We start from the raw sequence: 20,414 nt of genomic DNA, 5'->3' as shown, positions 1-20,414 counted from the left end.
CTGGTTAGGGGAAGGTTTGGCCCAGCGTCGTTAGGGGAGGGTTTGGCCCAGCGTCGTTAGGGGAAGGTTTGACCCAGCGTCGTCCGGGTTAGGGGAGGGTTTGGCCCAGTGTCGTCCGGGTTAGGGGGAGGGTTTGGCCCAGCGTCGTCCGGGTTAGGGGAAGGTTTGGCCCAGCGTCGTCCTGGTTAGGGGAGGGTTTGGCCCAGCGTCGTCCTGGTTAGGGGAGGGTTTGGCCCAGCGTCGTCCGGGTTAGGGGAGGGTTTGGCCCAGCGTCGTCTGGGATAGGGGAAGGTTTGGCCCAGCGTCGTCTGGGTTAGGGGAGGGTTTGGCCCAGCGTCGTCTGGGTTAGGGGAAGGTTTGGCCCAGCGTCGTCCTGGTTAGGCGAAGGTTTGGCCCAGCGTCGTCCGGGTTAGGGGAAGGTTTGGCCCAGCGTCGTCCTGGTTAGGGGAAGGTTTGGCCCAGCGTCGTTAGGGGAGGGTTTGGCCCAGCGTCGTTAGGGGAGGGTTTGGCCCAGCGTCGTCCGGGTTAGGGGAAGGTTTGGCCCAGCGTCGTCCGGGTTAGGGGAAGGTTTGGCCCAGCGTCGTCCGGGTTAGGGGAAGGTTTGGCCCAGCGTCGTCCGGGTTAGGGGAGGGTTTGGCCCAGCGTCGTCCGGGTTAGGGGAGGGTTTGGCCCAGCGTCGTCCGGGTTAGGGGAAAGTTTGGCCCAGCGTCGTCCTGGTTAGGCGAAGGTTTGGCCCAGCGTCTTCCTGGTTAGGCGAAGGTTTGGCCCAGCGTCGTCCGGGTTACGGGAAGGTTTGGCCCAGCGTTGTCCGGGTTAGGGGAAGGTTTGGCCCAGCGTCGTTAGGGGAGGGTTTGGCCCAGCGTCGTCCTGGTTAGGGGAAGGTTTGGCCCAGCGTCGTTAGGGGAGGGTTTGGCCCAGCGTCGTTAGGGGAGGGTTTGGCCCAGCGTCGTTAGGGGAGGGTTTGGCCCAGCGTCGTCCGGGTTAGGGGAAGGTTTGAACCAGTGTCGTCCGGGTTAGGGGAAGGTTTGGCCCAGCGTCCTCCTGGTTAGGCGAAGGTTTGGCCCAGCGTCGTCCGGGTTAGGGGAAAGTTTGGCCCAGCGTCGTCCTGGTAAGGCGAAGGTTTGGCCCAGCGTCGTCCGGGTTACGGGAAGGTTTGGCCCAGCGTTGTCCGGGTTAGGGGAAGGTTTGGCCCAGCGTCTTCCGGGTTAGGGGAAGGTTTGGCCCAGCGTCTTCCTGGTTAGGGGAAGGTTTGGCCCAGCGTCGTCCGGGTTAGGGGAAGGTTTGGCCCAGCGTCGTTAGGGGAGGGTTTGGCCCAGCGTCGTCCTGGTTAGGGGAAGGTTTGGCCCAGCGTCGTTAGGGGAGGGTTTGGCCCAGCGTCGTTAGGGGAGGGTTTGGCCCAGCGTCGTCCGGGTTAGGGGAAGGTTTGGCCCAGCGTCGTCCGGGTTAGGGGAAGGTTTGGCCCAGCGTTGTCCGGGTTAGGGGAAGGTTTGGCCCAGCGTCGTCCGGGTTAGGGGAGGGTTTGGCCCAGTGTCGTCCGTGTTAGGGGAGGGTTTGGCCCAGCGTCGTCCGGGTTAGGGGAAAGTTTGGCCCAGCGTCGTCCTGGTTAGGCGAAGGTTTGGCCCAGCGTCGTCCTGGTTAGGCGAAGGTTTGGCCCAGCGTCGTCCGGGTTAGGGGAAAGTTTGGCCCAGCGTCGTCCTGGTTAGGCGAAGGTTTGGCCCAGCGTCGTCCGGGTTAGGGGAATGTTTGGCCCAGCGTCGTCCGGGTTAGGGGAAGGTTTGGCCCAGCGTCGTCTTGGTTAGGGGAAGGTTTGGCCCAGCGTCGTCTTGGTTAGGGGAAGGTTTGGCCCAGCGTCGTCCTGGTTAGGGGGAAGGTTTGGCCCAGCGTCGTTAGGGGAGGGTTTGGCCCAGCGTCGTTAGGGGAGGGTTTGGCCCAGCGTCGTCCGGGTTAGGGGAAGGTTTGGCCCAGCGTCGTTAGGGGAGGGTTTGGCCCAGCGTCGTTAGGGGAGGGTTTGGCCCAGCGTCGTCCGGGTTAGGGGAAGGTTTGGCCCAGCGTCGTCCGGGTTAGGGGAAGGTTTGGCCCAGCGTTGTCCGGGTTAGGGGAAGGTTTGGCCCAGCGTCGTCCGGGTTAGGGGAGGGTTTGGCCCAGTGTCGTCCGTGTTAGGGGAGGGTTTGGCCCAGCGTCGTCCGGGTTAGGGGAAAGTTTGGCCCAGCGTCGTCCTGGTTAGGCGAAGGTTTGGCCCAGCGTCGTCCTGGTTAGGCGAAGGTTTGGCCCAGCGTCGTCCGGGTTAGGGGAAAGTTTGGCCCAGCGTCGTCCTGGTTAGGCGAAGGTTTGGCCCAGCGTCGTCCGGGTTAGGGGAATGTTTGGCCCAGCGTCGTCCGGGTTAGGGGAAGGTTTGGCCCAGCGTCGTCTTGGTTAGGGGAAGGTTTGGCCCAGCGTCGTCTTGGTTAGGGGAAGGTTTGGCCCAGCGTCGTCCGGGTTAGGGGAAGGTTTGGCCCAGCGTCGTCCCGGTTAGGGGAAGGTTTGGCCCAGCGTCGTTAGGGGAGGGTCTGGCCCAGCGTCGTCCGGGTTAGGGGAAGGTTTGGCCCAGCGTCGTCCGGGTTAGGGGAAGGTTTGGCCCAGCGTCGTCCTGGTTAGGCGAAGGTTTGGCCCAGCGTCGTCCGGGTTAGGGGAAAGTTTGGCCCAGCGTCGTCCTGGTTAGGCGAAGGTTTGGCCCAGCGTCGTCCGGGTTAGGGGAATGTTTGGCCCAGCGTCGTCCGGGTTAGGGGAAGGTTTGGCCCAGCGTCGTCTTGGTTAGGGGAAGGTTTGGCCCAGCGTCGTCTTGGTTAGGGGAAGGTTTGGCCCAGCGTCGTCCTGGTTAGGGGGAAGGTTTGGCCCAGCGTCGTTAGGGGAGGGTTTGGCCCAGCGTCGTTAGGGGAGGGTTTGGCCCAGCGTCGTCCGGGTTAGGGGAAGGTTTGGCCCAGCGTCGTCCGGGTTAGGGGAAGGTTTGGCCCAGCGTCGTCCCGGTTAGGGGAAGGTTTGGCCCAGCGTCGTTAGGGGAGGGTCTGGCCCAGCGTCGTCCGGGTTAGGGGAAGGTTTGGCCCAGCGTCGTCCGGGTTAGGGGAAGGTTTGGCCCAGCGTCGTCCGGGTTAGGGGAAGGTTTGGCCCAGCGTCGTCCGGGTTAGGGGAAGGTTTGGCCCAGCGTCGTCCTGGTTAGGCGAAGGTTTGGCCCAGCGTCGTCCGGGTTAGGGGAAAGTTTGGCCCAGCGTCGTCCTGGTTAGGCGAAGGTTTGGCCCAGCGTCGTCCGGGTTAGGGGAATGTTTGGCCCAGCGTCGTCCGGGTTAGGGGAAGGTTTGGCCCAGCGTCGTCTTGGTTAGGGGAAGGTTTGGCCCAGCGTCGTCTTGGTTAGGGGAAGGTTTGGCCCAGCGTCGTCCTGGTTAGGGGGAAGGTTTGGCCCAGCGTAGTTAGGGGAGGGTTTGGCCCAGCGTCGTCGTCCAGCGGTTAGGGGAAGGTTTGGCCCAGCGTCGTCCGGGTTAGGGGAAGGTTTGGCCCAGCGTCGTCCCGGTTAGGGGAAGGTTTGGCCCAGCGTCGTTAGGGGAGGGTCTGGCCCAGCGTCGTCCGGGTTAGGGGAAGGTTTGGCCCAGCGTCGTCCGGGTTAGGGGAAGGTTTGGCCCAGCGTCGTCCGGGTTAGGGGAAGGTTTGGCCCAGCGTCGTCCGGGTTAGGGGAGGGTTTGGCCCAGCGTCGTCCGGGTTAGGGGAGGGTTTGGCCCTGCGTCGTCCGGGTTAGGGGAAGGTTTGGCCCAGCGTCGTCCTGGTTAGGGGAGGGTTTGGCCTAGCGTCGTCCGGGTTAGGGGAGGGTTTGGCCCAGCGTCGTCTGGGTTAGGGGAAGGTTTGGCCCAGTGTCGTCTGGGTTAGGTGAGGGTTTGGCCCAGCGTCGTCTGGGTTAGGGGAAGGTTTGGCCCAGCGTCGTCCGGGTTAGGGGAGGGTTTGGCCCAGCTTCGTCTGGGTTAGGGGAGGGTTTGGCCCAGCGTCGTCTGGGTTAGGGGAAGGTTTGGCCCAGCGTCGTCCTGGTTAGGGGAAGGTTTGGTCCAGCGTCGTCCGGGTTAGGGGAAGGTTTGGCCCAGCTTCGTCTGGGTTAGGGGAGGGTTTGGCCCAGCGTCGTCCGGGTTAGGGGAAGGTTTGGCCCAGCGTCGTCCGGGTTAAGGGAAGGTTTGGCCCAGCGTCGTCCTGGTTAGGCGAAGGTTTGGCCCAGCGTCGTCTGGGTTAGGGGAAAGTTTGGCCCAGCGTCGTCCGGGTTAGGGGAGGGTTTGGCCCAGCGTCGTCCTGGTTAGGCGAAGGTTTGGCCCAGCGTCGTCCGGGTTAGGGGAAGGTTTGGCCCAGCGTCGTCCGGGTTAGGGGAAGGTTTGGCCCAGCGTCGTCCGGGTTAGGGGAAGGTTTGGCCCAGCGTCGTCCTGGTTAGGGGAAGGTTTGGCCCAGCGTGGTCCTGGTTAGGGGAAGGTTTGGCCCAGCGTCGTTAGGGGAGGGTTTGGCCCAGCTTCGTTAGGGGAGGGTTTGGCCCAGCGTCGTCCGGGTTAGGGGAAGGTTTGAACCAGTGTCGTCCGGGTTAGGGGAAGGTTTGGCCCAGCGTCGTCCTGGTTAGGCGAAGGTTTGGCCCAGCGTCGTCCGGGTTAGGGGAAAGTTTGGCCCAGCGTCGTCCTGGTTAGGCGAAGGTTTGGCCCAGCGTCGTCCTGGTTAGGCGAAGGTTTGGCCCAGCGTCGTCCGGGTTAGGGGAATGTTTGGCCCAGCGTAATCCTGGTTAGGGGGAAGGTTTGGCCCAGCGTCGTTAGGGGAGGGTTTGGCCCAGCGTCGTTAGGGGAGGGTTTGGCCCAGCGTCGTCCGGGTTAGGGGAAGGTTTGGCCCAGCGTCGTCCGGGTTAGGGGAGGGTTTGGCCCAGCTTCGTCAGGGTTAGGGGAGGGTTTGGCCCAGCGTCGCCTGGGTTAGGGGAAGGTTTGGCCCAGCGTCGTCCTGGTTAGGGGAAGGTTTGGTCCATCGTCGTCCGGGTTAGGGGAAGGTTTGGCCCAGCTTCGTCTGGGTTAGGGGAAGGTTTGGCCCAGCGTCGTCTTGGTTAGGGGAAGGTTTGGCCCAGCGTCGTCTTGGTTAGGGGAAGGTTTGGCCCAGCGTCGTCCTGGTTAGGGGAAGGTTTGGCCCAGCGTCGTTAGGGGAGGGTTTGGCCCAGCGTCGTTAGGGGAGGGTTTGGCCCAGCGTCGTCCGGGTTAGGGGAAGGTTTGGCCCAGCGTCGTCCGGGTTAGGGGAAGGTTTGGCCCAGCGTCGTCCGGGTTAGGGGAAGGTTTGGCCCAGCGTCGTCCGGGTTAGGGGAGGGTTTGGCCCAGCGTCGTCCGGGTTAGGGGAGGGTTTGGCCCTGCGTCGTCCGGGTTAGGGGAAGGTTTGGCCCAGCGTCGTCCTGGTTAGGGGAGGGTTTGGCCTAGCGTCGTCCGGGTTAGGGGAAGGTTTGGCCCAGCTTCGTCTGGGTTAGGGGAGGGTTTGGCCCAGCGTCGTCCGGGTTAGGGGAAGGTTTGGCCCAGCGTCGTCCGGGTTAAGGGAAGGTTTGGCCCAGCGTCGTCCTGGTTAGGCGAAGGTTTGGCCCAGCGTCGTTAGGGGAGGGTTTGGCCCAGCTTCGTTAGGGGAGGGTTTGGCCCAGCGTCGTCCGGGTTAGGGGAAGGTTTGAACCAGTGTCGTCCGGGTTAGGGGAAGGTTTGGCCCAGCGTCGTCCTGGTTAGGCGAAGGTTTGGCCCAGCGTCGTCCGGGTTAGGGGAAAGTTTGGCCCAGCGTCGTCCTGGTTAGGCGAAGGTTTGGCCCAGCGTCGTCCGGGTTACGGGAAGGTTTGGCCCAGCGGTGTCCGGGTGAGGGGAAGGTTTGGCCCAGCGTCTTCCGGGTTAGGGGAAGGTTAGGCCCAGCGTCTTCCTGGTTAGGGGAAGGTTTGGCCCAGCGTCGTCCGGGTTAGGGGAAGGTTTGGCCCAGCGTCGTTAGGGGAGGGTTTGGCCCAGCTTCGTTAGGGGACGGTTTGGTCCAGCGTCGTCCTGGTTAGGGGAAGGTTTGACCCAGCGTCGTCCGGGTTAGGGGAGGGTTTGGCCCAGCGTCGTCCGGGTTAGGGGAGGGTTTGGCCCAGCGTCGTCCGGGTTAGGGGAGGGTTTGGCCCAGCGTCGTCCTGGTTAGGGGAGGGTTTGGCCCAGCGTCGTCCTGGTTAGGGGAGGGTTTGGCCCAGCGTCGTCCGGGTTAGGGGAGGGTTTGGCCCAGCGTCGTCTGGGATAGGGGAAGGTTTTGCCCAGCGTCGTCTGGGTTAGGGGAGGGTTTGGCCCAGCGTCGTCTGGGTTAGGGGAAGGTTTGGCCCAGCGTCGTCCTGGTTAGGCGAAGGTTTGGCCCAGCGTCGTCCGGGTTAGGGGAAGGTTTGGCCCAGCGTCGTCCTGGTTAGGGGAAGGTTTGCCCCAGCGTCGTTAGGGGAGGGTTTGGCCCAGCGTCGTTAGGGGAGGGTTTGGCCCAGCGTCGTCCGGGTTAGGGGAAGGTTTGGCCCAGCGTCGTCCGGGTTAGGGGAAGGTTTGGCCCAGCGTCGTCCGGGTTAGGGGAAGGTTTGGCCCAGCGTCGTCCGGGTTAGGGGAGGGTTTGGCCCAGCGTCGTCCGGGTTAGGGGAGGGTTTGGCCCAGCGTCGTCCGGGTTAGGGGAAAGTTTGGCCCAGCGTCGTCCTGGTTAGGCGAAGGTTTGGCCCAGCGTCGTCCTGGTTAGGCGAAGGTTTGGCCCAGCGTCGTCCGGGTTAGGGGAAAGTTTGGCCCAGCGTCGTCCTGGTTAGGCGAAGGTTTGGCCCAGCGTCGTCCGGGTTAGGGGAATGTTTGGCCCAGCGTCGTCCGGGTTAGGGGAAGGTTTGGCCCAGCGTCGTCTTGGTTAGGGGAAGGTTTGGCCCAGCGTCGTCTTGGTTAGGGGAAGGTTTGGCCCAGCGTCGTCCTGGTTAGGGGGAAGGTTTGGCCCAGCGTCGTTAGGGGAGGGTTTGGCCCAGCGTCGTCCGGGTTAGGGGAAGGTTTGGCCCAGCGTCGTCCTGGTTAGGGGAGGGTTTGGCCTAGCGTCGTCCGGGTTAGGGGAAGGTTTGGCCCAGCTTCGTCTGGGTTAGGGGAGGGTTTGGCCCAGCGTCGTCCGGGTTAGGGGAAGGTTTGGCCCAGCGTCGTCCGGGTTAAGGGAAGGTTTGGCCCAGCGTCGTCCTGGTTAGGCGAAGGTTTGGCCCAGCGTCGTTAGGGGAGGGTTTGGCCCAGCTTCGTTAGGGGAGGGTTTGGCCCAGCGTCGTCCAGGTTAGGGGAAGGTTTGAACCAGTGTCGTCCGGGTTAGGGGAAGGTTTGGCCCAGCGTCGTCCTGGTTAGGCGAAGGTTTGGCCCAGCGTCGTCCGGGTTAGGGGAAAGTTTGGCCCAGCGTCGTCCTGGTTAGGCGAAGGTTTGGCCCAGCGTCGTCCGGGTTACGGGAAGGTTTGGCCCAGCGGTGTCCGGGTGAGGGGAAGGTTTGGCCCAGCGTCTTCCGGGTTAGGGGAAGGTTAGGCCCAGCGTCTTCCTGGTTAGGGGAAGGTTTGGCCCAGCGTCGTCCGGGTTAGGGGAAGGTTTGGCCCAGCGTCGTTAGGGGAGGGTTTGGCCCAGCTTCGTTAGGGGACGGTTTGGTCCAGCGTCGTCCTGGTTAGGGGAAGGTTTGACCCAGCGTCGTCCGGGTTAGGGGAGGGTTTGGCCCAGCGTCGTCCGGGTTAGGGGAGGGTTTGGCCCAGCGTCGTCCGGGTTAGGGGAGGGTTTGGCCCAGCGTCGTCCTGGTTAGGGGAGGGTTTGGCCCAGCGTCGTCCTGGTTAGGGGAGGGTTTGGCCCAGCGTCGTCCGGGTTAGGGGAGGGTTTGGCCCAGCGTCGTCTGGGATAGGGGAAGGTTTTGCCCAGCGTCGTCTGGGTTAGGGGAGGGTTTGGCCCAGCGTCGTCTGGGTTAGGGGAAGGTTTGGCCCAGCGTCGTCCTGGTTAGGCGAAGGTTTGGCCCAGCGTCGTCCGGGTTAGGGGAAGGTTTGGCCCAGCGTCGTCCTGGTTAGGGGAAGGTTTGCCCCAGCGTCGTTAGGGGAGGGTTTGGCCCAGCGTCGTTAGGGGAGGGTTTGGCCCAGCGTCGTCCGGGTTAGGGGAAGGTTTGGCCCAGCGTCGTCCGGGTTAGGGGAAGGTTTGGCCCAGCGTCGTCCGGGTTAGGGGAAGGTTTGGCCCAGCGTCGTCCGGGTTAGGGGAGGGTTTGGCCCAGCGTCGTCCGGGTTAGGGGAGGGTTTGGCCCAGCGTCGTCCGGGTTAGGGGAAAGTTTGGCCCAGCGTCGTCCTGGTTAGGCGAAGGTTTGGCCCAGCGTCGTCCTGGTTAGGCGAAGGTTTGGCCCAGCGTCGTCCGGGTTAGGGGAAAGTTTGGCCCAGCGTCGTCCTGGTTAGGCGAAGGTTTGGCCCAGCGTCGTCCGGGTTAGGGGAATGTTTGGCCCAGCGTCGTCCGGGTTAGGGGAAGGTTTGGCCCAGCGTCGTCTTGGTTAGGGGAAGGTTTGGCCCAGCGTCGTCTTGGTTAGGGGAAGGTTTGGCCCAGCGTCGTCCTGGTTAGGGGGAAGGTTTGGCCCAGCGTCGTTAGGGGAGGGTTTGGCCCAGCGTCGTTAGGGGAGGGTTTGGCCCAGCGTCGTCCGGGTTAGGGGAAGGTTTGGCCCAGCGTCATCCTGGTTAGGGGAAGGTTTGGCCCAGCGTCGTCCTGGTTAGGGGAAGGTTTGGCCCAGCGTCGTTAGGGGAGGGTTTGGCCCAGCTTCGTTAGGGGAGGGTTTGGCCCAGCGTCGTCCGGGTTAGGGGAAGGTTTGAACCAGTGTCGTCCGGGTTAGGGGAAGGTTTGGCCCAGCGTCGTCCTGGTTAGGCGAAGGTTTGGCCCAGCGTCGTCCGGGTTAGGGGAAAGTTTGGCCCAGCGTCGTCCTGGTTAGGCGAAGGTTTGGCCCAGCGTCGTCCGGGTTACGGGAAGGTTTGGCCCAGCGTTGTCCGGGTTAGGGGAAGGTTTGGCCCAGCGTCTTCCGGGTTAGGGGAAGGTTTGGCCCAGCGTCTTCCTGGTTAGGGGAAGGTTTGGCCCAGCGTCGTCCGGGTTAGGGGAAGGTTTGGCCCAGCGTCGTTAGGGGAGGGTTTGGCCCAGCTTCGTTAGGGGACGGTTTGGTCCAGCGTCGTCCTGGTTAGGGGAAGGTTTGGCCCAGCGTCGTCCGGGTTAGGGGAGGGTTTGGCCCAGTGTCGTCCGGGTTAGGGGAGGGTTTGGCCCAGCGTCGTCCGGGTTAGGGGAAGGTTTGGCCCAGCGTCGTCCTGGTTAGGGGAGGGTTTGGCCCAGCGTCGTCTGGGATAGGGGAAGGTTTGGCCCAGCGTCGTCTGGGTTAGGGGAGGGTTTGGCCCAGCGTCGTCTGGGTTAGGGGAGGGTTTGGCCCAGCGTCGTCTGGGATAGGGGAAGGTTTGGCCCAGCGTCGTCTGGGTTAGGGGAGGGTTTGGCCCAGCGTCGTCTGGGTTAGGGGAAGGTTTGGCCCAGCGTCGTCCTGGTTAGGCGAAGGTTTGGCCCAGCGTCGTCCGGGTTAGGGGAAGGTTTGGCCCAGCGTCGTCCGGGTTAGGGGAAGGTTTGGCCCAGCGTCGTCCTGGTTAGGGGAAGGTTTGGCCCAGCGTCGTTAGGGGAGGGTTTGGCCCAGCGTCGTTAGGGGAGGGTTTGGCCCAGCGTCGTCCGGGTTAGGGGAAGGTTTGGCCCAGCGTCGTCCGGGTTAGGGGAAGGTTTGGCCCAGCGTCGTCCGGGTTAGGGGAAGGTTTGGCCCAGCGTCGTCCGGGTTAGGGGAGGGTTTGGCCCAGTGTCGTCCGGGTTAGGGGAGGGTTTGGCCCAGCGTCGTCCGGGTTAGGGGAAAGTTTGGCCCAGCGTCGTCCTGGTTAGGCGAAGGTTTGGCCCAGCATCGTCCTGGTTAGGCGAAGGTTTGGCCCAGCGTTGTCCGGGTTAGGGGAAGGTTTGGCCCAGCGTCGTCCGGGTTAGGGGAAGGTTTGGCCCAGCGTCGTCCGGGTTAGGGGAAGGTTTGGCCCAGCGTCGTCCTGGTTAGGGGAAGGTTTGGCCCAGCGTCGTCCTGGTTAGGGGAAGGTTTGGCCCAGCGTCGTTAGGGGAGGGTTTGGCCCAGCTTCGTTAGGGGAGGGTTTGGCCCAGCGTCGTCCGGGTTAGGGGAAGGTTTGAACCAGTGTCGTCCGGGTTAGGGGAAGGTTTGGCCCAGCGTCGTCCTGGTTAGGTGAAGGTTTGGCCCAGCGTCGTCCGGGTTAGGGGAAAGTTTGGCCCAGCGTTGTCCTGGTTAGGCGAAGGTTTGCCCCAGCGTCGTTAGGGGAGGGTTTGGTCCAGCGTCGTTAGGGGAGGGTTTGGCCCAGCGTCGTCCGGGTTAGGGGAAGGTTTGGCCCAGCGTCGTCCGGGTTAGGGGAAGGTTTGGCCCAGCGTCGTCCGGGTTAGGGGAAGGTTTGGCCCAGCGTCGTCCGGGTTAGGGGAGGGTTTGGCCCAGCGTCGTCCGGGTTAGGGGAGGGTTTGGCCCAGCGTCGTCCGGGTTAGGGGAAAGTTTGGCCCAGCGTCGTCCTGGTTAGGCGAAGGTTTGGCCCAGCGTCGTCCTGGTTAGGCGAAGGTTTGGCCCAGCGTCGTCCGGGTTAGGGGAAAGTTTGGCCCAGCGTCGTCCTGGTTAGGCGAAGGTTTGGCCCAGCGTCGTCCGGGTTAGGGGAATGTTTGGCCCAGCGTCGTCCGGGTTAGGGGAAGGTTTGGCCCAGCGTCGTCTTGGTTAGGGGAAGGTTTGGCCCAGCGTCGTCTTGGTTAGGGGAAGGTTTGGCCCAGCGTCGTCCTGGTTAGGGGGAAGGTTTGGCCCAGCGTCGTTAGGGGAGGGTTTGGCCCAGCGTCGTTAGGGGAGGGTTTGGCCCAGCGTCGTCCGGGTTAGGGGAAGGTTTGGCCCAGCGTCATCCTGGTTAGGGGAAGGTTTGGCCCAGCGTCGTCCTGGTTAGGGGAAGGTTTGGCCCAGCGTCGTTAGGGGAGGGTTTGGCCCAGCTTCGTTAGGGGAGGGTTTGGCCCAGCGTCGTCCGGGTTAGGGGAAGGTTTGAACCAGTGTCGTCCGGGTTAGGGGAAGGTTTGGCCCAGCGTCGTCCTGGTTAGGCGAAGGTTTGGCCCAGCGTCGTCCGGGTTAGGGGAAAGTTTGGCCCAGCGTCGTCCTGGTTAGGCGAAGGTTTGGCCCAGCGTCGTCCGGGTTACGGGAAGGTTTGGCCCAGCGTTGTCCGGGTTAGGGGAAGGTTTGGCCCAGCGTCTTCCGGGTTAGGGGAAGGTTTGGCCCAGCGTCTTCCTGGTTAGGGGAAGGTTTGGCCCAGCGTCGTCCGGGTTAGGGGAAGGTTTGGCCCAGCGTCGTTAGGGGAGGGTTTGGCCCAGCTTCGTTAGGGGACGGTTTGGTCCAGCGTCGTCCTGGTTAGGGGAAGGTTTGGCCCAGCGTCGTCCGGGTTAGGGGAGGGTTTGGCCCAGTGTCGTCCGGGTTAGGGGAGGGTTTGGCCCAGCGTCGTCCGGGTTAGGGGAAGGTTTGGCCCAGCGTCGTCCTGGTTAGGGGAGGGTTTGGCCCAGCGTCGTCTGGGATAAGGGAAGGTTTGGCCCAGCGTCGTCTGGGTTAGGGGAGGGTTTGGCCCAGCGTCGTCTGGGGTAGGGGAGGGTTTGGCCCAGCGTCGTCTGGGATAGGGGAAGGTTTGGCCCAGCGTCGTCTGGGTTAGGGGAGGGTTTGGCCCAGCGTCGTCTGGGTTAGGGGAAGGTTTGGCCCAGCGTCGTCCTGGTTAGGCGAAGGTTTGGCCCAGCGTCGTCCGGGTTAGGGGAAGGTTTGGCCCAGCGTCGTCCGGGTTAGGGGAAGGTTTGGCCCAGCGTCGTCCTGGTTAGGGGAAGGTTTGGCCCAGCGTCGTTAGGGGAGGGTTTGGCCCAGCGTCGTTAGGGGAGGGTTTGGCCCAGCGTCGTCCGGGTTAGGGGAAGGTTTGGCCCAGCGTCGTCCGGGTTAGGGGAAGGTTTGGCCCAGCGTCGTCCGGGTTAGGGGAAGGTTTGGCCCAGCGTCGTCCGGGTTAGGGGAAGGTTTGGCCCAGCGTCGTCCGGGTTAGGGGAGGGTTTGGCCCAGTGTCGTCCGGGTTAGGGGAGGGTTTGGCCCAGCGTCGTCCGGGTTAGGGGAAAGTTTGGCCCAGCGTCGTCCTGGTTAGGCGAAGGTTTGGCCCAGCATCGTCCTGGTTAGGCGAAGGTTTGGCCCAGCGTTGTCCGGGTTAGGGGAAGGTTTGGCCCAGCGTCGTCCGGGTTAGGGGAAGGTTTGGCCCAGCGTCGTCCGGGTTAGGGGAAGGTTTGGCCCAGCGTCGTCCTGGTTAGGGGAAGGTTTGGCCCAGCGTCGTCCTGGTTAGGGGAAGGTTTGGCCCAGCGTCGTCGCGTCGTTAGGGGAGGGTTTGGCCCAGCTTCGTTAGGGGAGGGTTTGGCCCAGCGTCGTCCGGGTTAGGGGAAGGTTTGAACCAGTGTCGTCCGGGTTAGGGGAAGGTTTGGCCCAGCGTCGTCCTGGTTAGGTGAAGGTTTGGCCCAGCGTCGTCCGGGTTAGGGGAAAGTTTGGCCCAGCGTCGTCCTGGTTAGGCGAAGGTTTGGCCCAGCGTCGTCCGGGTTACGGGAAGGTTTGGCCCAGCGTTGTCCGGGTTAGGGGAAGGTTTGGCCCAGCGTCTTCCGGGTTAGGGGAAGGTTAGGCCCAGCGTCTTCCTGGTTAGGGGAAGGTTTGGCCCAGCGTCGTCCGGGTTAGGGGAAGGTTTGGCCCAGCGTCGTTAGGGGAGGGTTTGGCCCAGCTTCGTTAGGGGACGGTTTGGTCCAGCGTCGTCCTGGTTAGGGGAAGGTTTGACCCAGCGTCGTCCGGGTTAGGGGAGGGTTTGGCCCAGCGTCGTCCGGGTTAGGGGAGGGTTTGGCCCAGCGTCGTCCGGGTTAGGGGAGGGTTTGGCCCAGCGTCGTCCTGGTTAGGGGAGGGTTTGGCCCAGCGTCGTCCGGGTTAGGGGAGGGTTTGGCCCAGCGTCGTCTGGGATAGGGGAAGGTTTGGCCCAGCGTCGTCTGGGTTAGGGGAGGGTTTGGCCCAGCGTCGTCTGGGTTAGGGGAAGGTTTGGCCCAGCGTCGTCCTGGTTAGGCGAAGGTTTGGCCCAGCGTCGTCCGGGTTAGGGGAAGGTTTGGCCCAGCGTCGTCCTGGTTAGGGGAAGGTTTGGCCCAGCGTCGTTAGGGGAGGGTTTGGCCCAGCTTCGTTAGGGGAGGGTTTGGCCCAGCGTCGTCCGGGTTAGGGGAAGGTTTGAACCAGTGTCGTCCGGGTTAGGGGAAGGTTTGGCCCAGCGTCGTCCTGGTTAGGCGAAGGTTTGGCCCAGCGTCGTCCGGGTTAGGGGAAAGTTTGGCCCAGCGTCGTCCTGGTTAGGCGAAGGTTTGGCCCAGCGTCGTCCGGGTTACGGGAAGGTTTGGCCCAGCGTTGTCCGGGTTAGGGGAAGGTTTGGCCCAGCGTCTTCCGGGTTAGGGGAAGGTTAGGCCCAGCGTCTTCCTGGTTAGGGGAAGGTTTGGCCCAGCGTCGTCCGGGTTAGGGGAAGGTTTGGCCCAGCGTCGTTAGGGGAGGGTTTGGCCCAGCTTCGTTAGGGGACGGTTTGGTCCAGCGTCGTCCTGGTTAGGGGAAGGTTTGACCCAGCGTCGTCCGGGTTAGGGGAGGGTTTGGCCCAGCGTCGTCCGGGTTAGGGGAGGGTTTGGCCCAGCGTCGTCCGGGTTAGGGGAGGGTTTGGCCCAGCGTCGTCCTGGTTAGGGGAGGGTTTGGCCCAGCGTCGTCCGGGTTAGGGGAGGGTTTGGCCCAGCGTCGTCTGGGATAGGGGAAGGTTTGGCCCAGCGTCGTCTGGGTTAGGGGAGGGTTTGGCCCAGCGTCGTCTGGGTTAGGGGAAGGTTTGGCCCAGCGTCGTCCTGGTTAGGCGAAGGTTTGGCCCAGCGTCGTCCGGGTTAGGGGAAGGTTTGGCCCAGCGTCGTCCTGGTTAGGGGAAGGTTTGCCCCAGCGTCGTTAGGGGAGGGTTTGGCCCAGCGTCGTTAGGGGAGGGTTTGGCCCAGCGTCGTCCGGGTTAGGGGAAGGTTTGGCCCAGCGTCGTCCGGGTTAGGGGAAGGTTTGGCCCAGCGTCGTCCGGGTTAGGGGAAGGTTTGGCCCAGCGTCGTCCGGGTTAGGGGAGGGTTTGGCCCAGCGTCGTCCGGGTTAGGGGAGGGTTTGGCCCAGCGTCGTCCGGGTTAGGGGAAAGTTTGGCCCAGCGTCGTCCTGGTTAGGCGAAGGTTTGGCCCAGCGTCGTCCTGGTTAGGCGAAGGTTTGGCCCAGCGTCGTCCGGGTTAGGGGAAAGTTTGGCCCAGCGTCGTCCTGGTTAGGCGAAGGTTTGGCCCAGCGTCGTCCGGGTTAGGGGAATGTTTGGCCCAGCGTCGTCCGGGTTAGGGGAAGGTTTGGCCCAGCGTCGTCTTGGTTAGGGGAAGGTTTGGCCCAGCGTCGTCTTGGTTAGGGGAAGGTTTGGCCCAGCGTCGTCCTGGTTAGGGGGAAGGTTTGGCCCAGCGTCGTTAGGGGAGGGTTTGGCCCAGCGTCGTTAGGGGAGGGTTTGGCCCAGCGTCGTCCGGGTTAGGGGAAGGTTTGGCCCAGCGTCATCCTGGTTAGGGGAAGGTTTGGCCCAGCGTCGTCCTGGTTAGGGGAAGGTTTGGCCCAGCGTCGTTAGGGGAGGGTTTGGCCCATCTTCGTTAGGGGAGGGTTTGGCCCAGCGTCGTCCGGGTTAGGGGAAGGTTTGAACCAGTGTCGTCCGGGTTAGGGGAAGGTTTGGCCCAGCGTCGTCCTGGTTAGGCGAAGGTTTGGCCCAGCGTCGTCCGGGTTAGGGGAAAGTTTGGCCCAGCGTCGTCCTGGTTAGGTGAAGGTTTGGCCCAGCGTCGTCCGGGTTACGGGAAGGTTTGGCCCAGCGTTGTCCGGGTTAGGGGAAGGTTTGGCCCAGCGTCTTCCGGGTTAGGGGAAGGTTTGGCCCAGCGTCTTCCTGGTTAGGGGAAGGTTTGGCCCAGCGTCGTCCGGGTTAGGGGAAGGTTTGGCCCAGCGTCGTTAGGGGAGGGTTTGGCCCAGCTTCGTTAGGGGACGGTTTGGTCCAGCGTCGTCCTGGTTAGGGGAAGGTTTGGCCCAGCGTCGTCCGGGTTAGGGGAGGGTTTGGCCCAGTGTCGTCCGGGTTAGGGGAGGGTTTGGCCCAGCGTCGTCCGGGTTAGGGGAAGGTTTGGCCCAGCGTCGTCCTGGTTAGGGGAGGGTTTGGCCCAGCGTCGTCTGGGATAGGGGAAGGTTTGGCCCAGCGTCGTCTGGGTTAGGGGAGGGTTTGGCCCAGCGTCGTCTGGGTTAGGGGAGGGTTTGGCCCAGCGTCGTCTGGGATAGGGGAAGGTTTGGCCCAGCGTCGTCTGGGTTAGGGGAGGGTTTGGCCCAGCGTCGTCTGGGTTAGGGGAAGGTTTGGCCCAGCGTCGTCCTGGTTAGGCGAAGGTTTGGCCCAGCGTCGTCCGGGTTAGGGGAAGGTTTGGCCCAGCGTCGTCCGGGTTAGGGGAAGGTTTGGCCCAGCGTCGTCCTGGTTAGGGGAAGGTTTGGCCCAGCGTCGTTAGGGGAGGGTTTGGCCCAGCGTCGTTAGGGGAGGGTTTGGCCCAGCGTCGTCCGGGTTAGGGGAAGGTTTGGCCCAGCGTCGTCCGGGTTAGGGGAAGGTTTGGCCCAGCGTCGTCCGGGTTAGGGGAAGGTTTGGCCCAGCGTCGTCCGGGTTAGGGGAGGGTTTGGCCCAGTGTCGTCCGGGTTAGGGGAGGGTTTGGCCCAGCGTCGTCCGGGTTAGGGGAAAGTTTGGCCCAGCGTCGTCCTGGTTAGGCGAAGGTTTGGCCCAGCGTCGTCCTGGTTAGGCGAAGGTTTGGCCCAGCGTCGTCCGGGTTAGGGGAAAGTTTGGCCCAGCGTCGTCCTGGTTAGGCGAAGGTTTGGCCCAGCGTCGTCCGGGTTAGGGGAATGTTTGGCCCAGCGTCGTCCGGGTTAGGGGAAGGTTTGGCCCAGCGTCGTCTTGGTTAGGGGAAGGTTTGGCCCAGCGTCGTCTTGGTTAGGGGAAGGTTTGGCCCAGCGTGGTCCTGGTTAGGGGGAAGGTTTGGCCCAGCGTCGTTAGGGGAGGGTTTGGCCCAGCGTCGTTAGGGGAGGGTTTGGCCCAGCGTCGTCCGGGTTAGGGGAAGGTTTGGCCCAGCGTCGTCCGGGTTAGGGGAAGGTTTGGCCCAGCGTCGTCCGGGTTAGGGGAAGGTTTGGCCCAGCGTCGTCCGGGTTAGGGGAGGGTTTGGCCCAGTGTCGTCCGGGTTAGGGGAGGGTTTGGCCCTGCGTCGTCCGGGTTAGGGGAAGGTTTGGCCCAGCGTCGTCCTGGTTAGGGGAGGGTTTGGCCCAGCGTCGTCCGGGTTAGGGGAGGGTTTGGCCCAGCGTCGTCTGGGTTAGGGGAAGGTTTGGCCCAGCGTCGTCTGGGTTAGGGGAGGGTTTGGCCCAGCGTCGTTAGGGGAGGGTTTGGCCCAGCGTCGTTAGGGGAGGGTTTGGCCCAGCGTCGTCCGGGTTAGGGGAAGGTTTGGCCCAGCGTCGTCCGGGTTAGGGGAAGGTTTGGCCCAGCGTCGTCCTGGTTAGGGGAAGGTTTGGCCCAGCGTCGTTAGGGGAGGGTTTGGCCCAGCTTCGTTAGGGGAGGGTTTGGCCCAGCGTCGTCCGGGTTAGGGGAAGGTTTGAACCAGTGTCGTCCGGGTTAGGGGAAGGTTTGAACCAGTGTCGTCCGGGTTAGGGGAAGGTTTGGCCCAGCGTCGTCCTGGTTAGGCGAAGGTTTGGCCCAGCGTCGTCCGGGTTAGGGGAAAGTTTGGCCCAGCGTCGTCCTGGTTAGGCGAAGGTTTGGCCCAGCGTCGTCCGGGTTACGGGAAGGTTTGGCCCAGCGTTGTCCGGGTTAGGGGAAGGTTTGGCCCAGCGTCTTCCGGGTTAGGGGAAGGTTTGGCCCAGCGTCTTCCTGGTTAGGGGAAGGTTTGGCCCAGCGTCGTCCGGGTTAGGGGAAGGTTTGGCCCAGCGTCGTTAGGGGAGGGTTTGGCCCAGCTTCGTTAGGGGACGGTTTGGTCCAGCGTCGTCCTGGTTAGGGGAAGGTTTGGCCCAGCGTCGTCCGGGTTAGGGGAGGGTTTGGCCCAGTGTCGTCCGGGTTAGGGGAGGGTTTGGCCCAGCGTCGTCCGGGTTAGGGGAAGGTTTGGCCCAGCGTCGTCCTGGTTAGGGGAGGGTTTGGCCCAGCGTCGTCTGGGATAGGGGAAGGTTTGGCCCAGCGTCGTCTGGGTTAGGGGAGGGTTTGGCCCAGCGTCGTCTGGGTTAGGGGAGGGTTTGGCCCAGCGTCGTCTGGGATAGGGGAAGGTTTGGCCCAGCGTCGTCTGGGTTAGGGGAGGGTTTGGCCCAGCGTCGTCTGGGTTAGGGGAAGGTTTGGCCCAGCGTCGTCCTGGTTAGGCGAAGGTTTGGCCCAGCGTCGTCCGGGTTAGGGGAAGGTTTGGCCCAGCGTCGTCCGGGTTAGGGGAAGGTTTGGCCCAGCGTCGTCCTGGTTAGGGGAAGGTTTGGCCCAGCGTCGTTAGGGGAGGGTTTGGCCCAGCGTCGTTAGGGGAGGGCTTGGCCCAGCGTCGTCCGGGTTAGGGGAAGGTTTGGCCCAGCGTCGTCCGGGTTAGGGGAAGGTTTGGCCCAGCGTCGTCCGGGTTAGGGGAAGGTTTGGCCCAGCGTCGTCCGGGTTAGGGGAGGGTTTGGCCCAGTGTCGTCCGGGTTAGGGGAGGGTTTGGCCCAGCGTCGTCCGGGTTAGGGGAAAGTTTGGCCCAGCGTCGTCCTGGTTAGGCGAAGGTTTGGCCCAGCGTCGTCCTGGTTAGGCGAAGGTTTGGCCCAGCGTCGTCCGGGTTAGGGGAAAGTTTGGCCCAGCGTCGTCCTGGTTAGGCGAAGGTTTGGCCCAGCGTCGTCCGGGTTAGGGGAATGTTTGGCCCAGCGTCGTCCGGGTTAGGGGAAGGTTTGGCCCAGCGTCGTCTTGGTTAGGGGAAGGTTTGGCCCAGCGTCGTCTTGGTTAGGGGAAGGTTTGGCCCAGCGTGGTCCTGGTTAGGGGGAAGGTTTGGCCCAGCGTCGTTAGGGGAGGGTTTGGCCCAGCGTCGTTAGGGGAGGGTTTGGCCCAGCGTCGTCCGGGTTAGGGGAAGGTTTGGCCCAGCGTCGTCCGGGTTAGGGGAAGGTTTGGCCCAGCGTCGTCCGGGTTAGGGGAAGGTTTGGCCCAGCGTCGTCCGGGTTAGGGGAGGGTTTGGCCCAGTGTCGTCCGGGTTAGGGGAGGGTTTGGCCCTGCGTCGTCCGGGTTAGGGGAAGGTTTGGCCCAGCGTCGTCCTGGTTAGGGGAGGGTTTGGCCCAGCGTCGTCCGGGTTAGGGGAGGGTTTGGCCCAGCGTCGTCTGGGTTAGGGGAAGGTTTGGCCCAGCGTCGTCTGGGTTAGGGGAGGGTTTGGCCCAGCGTCGTTAGGGGAGGGTTTGGCCCAGCGTCGTTAGGGGAGGGTTTGGCCCAGCGTCGTCCGGGTTAGGGGAAGGTTTGGCCCAGCGTCGTCCGGGTTAGGGGAAGGTTTGGCCCAGCGTCGTCCTGGTTAGGGGAAGGTTTGGCCCAGCGTCGTTAGGGGAGGGTTTGGCCCAGCTTCGTTAGGGGAGGGTTTGGCCCAGCGTCGTCCGGGTTAGGGGAAGGTTTGAACCAGTGTCGTCCGGGTTAGGGGAAGGTTTGAACCAGTGTCGTCCGGGTTAGGGGAAGGTTTGGCCCAGCGTCGCCCTGGTTAGGCGAAGGTTTGGCCCAGCGTCGTCCGGGTTAGGGGAAAGTTTGGCCCAGCGTCGTCCTGGTTAGGCGAAGGTTTGGCCCAGCGTCGTCCGGGTTACGGGAAGGTTTGGCCCAGCGTTGTCCGGGTTAGGGGAAGGTTTGGCCCAGCGTCTTCCGGGTTAGGGGAAGGTTTGGCCCAGCGTCTTCCTGGTTAGGGGAAGGTTTGGCCCAGCGTCGTCCGGGTTAGGGGAAGGTTTGGCCCAGCGTCGTTAGGGGAGGGTTTGGCCCAGCTTCGTTAGGGGACGGTTTGGTCCAGCGTCGTCCTGGTTAGGGGAAGGTTTGACCCAGCGTCGTCCGGGTTAGGGGAGGGTTTGGCCCAGTGTCGTCCGGGTTAGGGGAGGGTTTGGCCCAGCGTCGTCCGGGTTAGGGGAAGGTTTGGCCCAGCGTCGTCCTGGTTAGGGGAGGGTTTGGCCCAGCGTCGTCCTGGTTAGGGGAGGGTTTGGCCCAGCGTCGTCCGGGTTAGGGGAGGGTTTGGCCCAGCGTCGTCTGGGATAGGGGAAGGTTTGGCCCAGCGTCGTCTGGGTTAGGGGAGGGTTTGGCCCAGCGTCGTCTGGGTTAGGGGAAGGTTTGGCCCAGCGTCGTCCTGGTTAGGCGAAGGTTTGGCCCAGCGTCGTCCGGGTTAGGGGAAGGTTTGGCCCAGCGTCGTCCGGGTTAGGGGAAGGTTTGGCCCAGCGTCGTCCGGGTTAGGGGAGGGTTTGGCCCAGCGTCGTCCGGGTTAGGGGAGGGTTTGGCCCAGCGTCGTCCGGGTTAGGGGAAAGTTTGGCCCAGCGTCGTCCTGGTTAGGCGAAGGTTTGGTCCAGCGTCGTCCTGGTTAGGCGAAGGTTTGGCCCAGCGTCGTCCGGGTTAGGGGAAAGTTTGGCCCAGCGTCGTCCTGGTTAGGCGAAGGTTTGGCCCAGCGTCGTCCGGGTTAGGGGAATGTTTGGCCCAGCGTCGTCCGGGTTAGGGGAAGGTTTGGCCCATCGTCGTCTTGGTTAGGGGAAGGTTTGGCCCAGCGTCGTCTTGGTTAGGGGAAGGTTTGGCCCAGCGTCGTCCTGGTTAGGGGGAAGGTTTGGCCCAGCGTCGTTAGGGGAGGGTTTGGCCCAGCGTCGTTAGGGGAGGGTTTGGCCCAGCGTCGTCCGGGTTAGGGGAAGGTTTGGCCCAGCGTCATCCTGGTTAGGGGAAGGTTTGGCCCAGCGTCGTCCTGGTTAGGGGAAGGTTTGGCCCAGCGTCGTTAGGGGAGGGTTTGGCCCAGCTTCGTTAGGGGAGGGTTTGGCCCAGCGTCGTCCGGGTTAGGGGAAGGTTTGAACCAGTGTCGTCCGGGTTAGGGGAAGGTTTGGCCCAGCGTCGTCCTGGTTAGGCGAAGGTTTGGCCCAGCGTCGTCCGGGTTAGGGGAAAGTTTGGCCCAGCGTCGTCCTGGTTAGGCGAAGGTTTGGCCCAGCGTCGTCCGGGTTACAGGGAAGGTTTGGCCCAGCGTTGTCCGGGTTAGGGGAAGGTTTGGCCCAGCGTCTTCCGGGTTAGGGGAAGGTTTGGCCCAGCGTCTTCCTGGTTAGGGGAAGGTTTGGCCCAGCGT

The sequence above is a fragment of the Salvelinus alpinus genome, chromosome 31 (genome assembly GCF_045679555.1).
Source record: "Salvelinus alpinus chromosome 31, SLU_Salpinus.1, whole genome shotgun sequence".
NCBI lineage: Eukaryota > Metazoa > Chordata > Actinopteri > Salmoniformes > Salmonidae > Salvelinus > Salvelinus alpinus.
This window is presented reverse-complemented; position numbering follows the sequence as displayed.